General features: G+C 43.1%; 1 long non-coding RNA gene across 1 annotated transcript; it reads right to left on the bottom strand.

Annotated features, from left to right (window-relative positions):
* Window positions 1-257: 257 nt before the first annotated feature.
* Window positions 258-2,999, bottom strand: LOC125757525 (uncharacterized). Its single transcript, XR_007415292.1, has 2 exons — window positions 2,297-2,999; window positions 258-502 (listed from the first exon to the last, which is right to left on the bottom strand). It is a non-coding gene; the product is annotated as an uncharacterized LOC125757525 (long non-coding RNA).
* Between the last annotated feature and the right edge of the window lie 1,535 nt (window positions 3,000-4,534).

Raw genomic sequence — 4,534 nt, 5'->3', positions numbered from 1 at the left:
CAAGCTGGTAGAGGTGAAAAACTCTTTATCGGGCGAACATTGCCCAGGAAATGAAAACTAAAATTACAAGCAGTACGCGCTGCACGCTGACTGTGGCCATCGCAGTTGTCGGCCACCGGTAATCTTGACATGAGCAGATCGCGTCGTCTTATATACATCAGTTTATTTATTTATTTTTATTTATTAAAGATACTTTCAAGGCCCGAAGGCACTACAGAAAGGAGTGGGGGAAACAATTACAAGTGCAGTTAACAAACAATAAAAAGAAAGAAAGAAAAAAAAAGAAAGAAGTTACAGGGCATCATGTACGGCGAGCTTGAAATCTTTTTCGTCCGTTATGCAGGCGATGGAGGCGGGAAGGTGGTTCCAGGCGGCGCTTGTCCTAGGAACAAACAAGTCATTGCACAGTCTGGTGCGACAGGATGGTAGGCCCACCTTATAGCGATGATCAGTCCTCGGTGATATGAAACGAGGTGGATGAAATAGGGCGTCCTTCAAATAGCTGTTGTAATGATAGATTTTGTGAAAAAGGTTAAGGCGAGACAATCTGCGGCGCAACGAAAGGTCAGGCAAGTTTAGGGTGTTCTTTATGGATGTGACACTGGAATGACGTGAATAATTCGATAAGATGAAACGCGCTGCGCGATTTTGAATGGCTTCGAGAGTTTGAATGAGAATGGCATGAGTTGAGTCCCATATGGCGCATGCGTACTCTAATTTTGATCTTACCAATGTTTTGTACAGTGTTAGCTTGATGGACGGTGGGGCAGAGGAAAAATTTCGACGCCGATAACCAAGCATGCGGTTAGCATTGTTACTCACATATTCTACGTGCATAATCCATGAAAGATTAGAAGATATATGAACACCAAGATATTTATAATTTTCAACAGATGGTAACGGAATGTTATTGAGGGAGTATGTACGCGAACAGTGGGTAGTGGTGTGGCGTGAAACTCGCATGCTCTTACATTTAGTAATATTAAGTATCATGAGCCATTTCTTGCACCATTCATATATTGCATCTAGATCGCGTTGGAGGTTAAGATGATCGGCATGGCTAGTAATCTTTTGGTAAACTACGCAGTCATCTGCGAATAGTCGGACTGTTGAGAAAGAAACACAAGAAGGAAGATCATTAATATAAATTAGGAAAAGCAGCGGGCCTAAAACGGACCCTTGTGGTACACCAGAGGTTACAGCGGAATTAGGGGAACAAAAATTGTTAGCTGTCACATACTGGAAATTCTTTAATCCATGCAAGTACGTTGGGGTCAATATTGAGCTGATTAAGTTTGAAAATGAGTAGTTCATGTGAGACGGTGTCGAACGCTTTAGCGAAATCTAAGTATATGCAGTCAGTATCAAGTTCAAGATCTGCGTTAATAAATAAGTCGTTAGTAAAACACAGCAACTGCGTTTCGCACGAAACTGCTTTACGGAATCCATGCTGATAAATACTAAAGAAGGAATTAGACTCGAGGAAATCTATAAGGTGCGAGTATATTACGTGTTCCAAGATTTTTACTGGGATGGATGTTAATGATATCGGACGGTAGTTATTAGGGGAATGTACATCACCAGATTTATTCACAGGGACCACCTTCCCAGCCTTCCAGTCAGATGGCAGTGTGGACGTCTGCAATGACTGTTCAAAAAGTTTTGACAATACTAAAGCAGAATAGACTTGTGTACACTTCAACATTTTTGACGAAATACAATCTGGACCAGCCGATGAAGACACTTTCAAATTGGCAATCAGTCTTTCAACACCAACTGCGTCAATGATGATGGGGTCCATTGGCAAGAAATTGGTTCTTGTTAAATGCGGGAATATCGTAGAGGTGCTTTTATGAAAGTGTGCCGCAAATGACTCATTCAGAACATTGCAGCACTCGCTAAGAGCAACTGGGACATTAGACTCGATTAATTGAATTTGTCGCGTTTTCGTTCCGCTGATGATGCTCCAAAACTTACGCGGCTTAAAACAGAGTAGCGAAGGAAGAGTTTTATCGAAAAATTATTTTTTGGCTTTCGAAAGTGCAGTGCAGAATTCTCTATTAAATATCTGATAGGATGACCAATGGTCACTTCTGGCTGTTAATTTCGCGCGTCTGAATACCCGCCTCTTTTTATTGCGCATGCGTTTTAACGTGTTATTAAACCACGGAGAACGAGGATTTGATGAAACCTTTCTTTTAGGTACAAAGCGATCAATAAGTGAGAGCAATTTGTTCTTATATTCTAACCAATTCTGCTCAACTGATCACCAGATTTATGCACAGGGACACATCACCAGATTTATGCACAGGGACCACCTTCCCAGCCTTCCAGTCAGATGGCAGTGTGGACGTCTGCAATGACTGTTCAAAAAGTTTTGACAATATTAAAGCAGAATAGACTTGTGTACACTTCAACATTTTTGACGAAATACAATATGGACCAGCCGATGAAGACACTTTCAAATTGGCAATCAGTCTTTCAACACCAACTGCGTCAATGATGATGGGGTCCATTGGGAAGAAATTGGTTCTTGTTAAATGCGGGAATATCGTAGAGGTGCTTTTATGAAAGCGTGCCGCAAATGACTCATTCAGAACATTGCAGCACTCGCTAAGAGCAACTGGGACATTAGACTCGATTAATTGAATTTGTCGCGTTTTCGTTCCGCTGATGATGCTCCAAAACTTACGCGGGTTAAAACGGAGTAGCGAAGGAAGAGTTTTATCAAAAAATTCTTTTTTGGCTTTCGAAAGTGCAGTGCAGAATTCTCTATTAAATATCTGATAGGATGACCAACGGTCACTTCTGGCTGTTAATTTCGCGCGTCTGAATACCCGCTTCTTTTTATTGCGCATGCGTTTTAACGTGTTATTAAACCACGGAGAACGAGGATTTGATGAAACCTTTCTTTTAGGTACAAAGCGATCAATAAGTGAGAGCAATTTGTTCTTATATTCTAACGAATTCTGCTCAACTGATCGCTGCTCAAAACCAGCAAAAAAGAAGTCAACAAAAAAATTTTAATTCTCTGTTCATTCCATCAAAGTCCGCCTTGCTATAGTCTTGGATAACCTTGCTTTTTTTCTTGACGGAAACCCGTGCTTTTAAAGTTACCGAACATTCCAGCGTCATCGCTGGCGCTCGCGCATGCTCTCGAATAAACTTGACTCATCGCGTCCTGCGCGTAATCAGAATGGTAGCCAAGCTTCCATAGAAGCCCATACGTTCAGAAAATGGCTGCTCATCAGCTGCTCATGGGGCTTAGCGCCATCTGTGTGAGGAGGGAACAAAATAAAGCTGATGTGCCGCAATATCTGGTAAAGAAGTGACGTCATTTTTGGCACTTGCGTGAAATTTGACCTCAGAATAGTTTTCTTAGGCCCCTGATAGCTAAGGACTCCCGTTACGGCGAGCCGGCAAGCCCTTGGCGAGTGCGCTTGAAGCCAATGCTAGCTAAGCTATTATCGACTCGTGACTAAACAGCGGTGTTTAAGTGTACTGCCGTTAATTCGCCTTGGTTTTTCCAGGATACCTTATTCTTGGAGCTTTTATTCTGCGTTCGTGTCTTCTTCCACAGCGTGAATAAAGTAGGAAGCAGCGTACCTCTCATGTTTAATAATAATATCTAGGGTTTAACGTCCCAAAACCAAGATATGATTATGAGAGACGCCGTAGTGAAGGGCTCCGGAAATTTCGACCACCTGGGGTTCTTTAACGTGCACCTAAATCTAAGCACACGGGCCTCAAACATTTTCGCCTTCATCGAAAATGCAGCCGCCGCAGCCGGGATTCGATCCCGCCTCTCATGTTTGCAGCGTTGCTTATTTGCTTCGCACATGCGCAGGGGACTTCACGAGCGCATTGCATGTGTGCTTCAGTTCTAACGAGAAGAAATTACGCCTGGTCACGCCAAAGTAATGATATTTCAGTTCTATGCAATGGTCACAATAACGAAATTTTATCAAACCCTACACAATGAGCAACGAATGTCGTAATAAGTACAAATAGTGCGTACAAAATACGTGCACTATGTTTTGCCTTATGTTCCGATATATTAACCTTAGGTGTAACTTATCAATGCATGCGAATTGTAGCACGACAGGTAACTTAGCGATCTGCTCACCGATAACAGGAAATATAGCAGGCACCGCGTGTTCACGAAGGAAACCGGACAGTGGGAATATTGATCCTTGGAACACCACATCGTTTCCGCGAGTACCGCGAAAAGCGTTCGGCGTTAAATGTTAGCCGCGCCGTGACGTTGCCCGTTGAACAACGTAACCAAGACGTTCACCAACGATGAAACGCACCTCGTAACTTCGCGCACAGCAAAAGTCAAATTCTCCCCACAATAATTCGCAGAACGCATGCAAGTGCGAAACACCAGGACATGTCAGGGGCGTACCGTCGCAGGGGAACTTACGAGCGTGCCTTTCCATGCACCGCAAGGGCTGCACTGAACAACAATGACGTGCGCCTCTATTCAGGGGGCACTAAGAAAAAGATTTTACAGCGAAAGCTGTTATGAGAT

This window comes from Rhipicephalus sanguineus, chromosome 2 (genome assembly GCF_013339695.2).
Source record: "Rhipicephalus sanguineus isolate Rsan-2018 chromosome 2, BIME_Rsan_1.4, whole genome shotgun sequence".
Lineage (NCBI taxonomy): Eukaryota > Metazoa > Arthropoda > Arachnida > Ixodida > Ixodidae > Rhipicephalus > Rhipicephalus sanguineus.
Note: the sequence above shows the minus strand (reverse complement) of the source record. Positions and strands in the feature narration are given on the sequence as shown.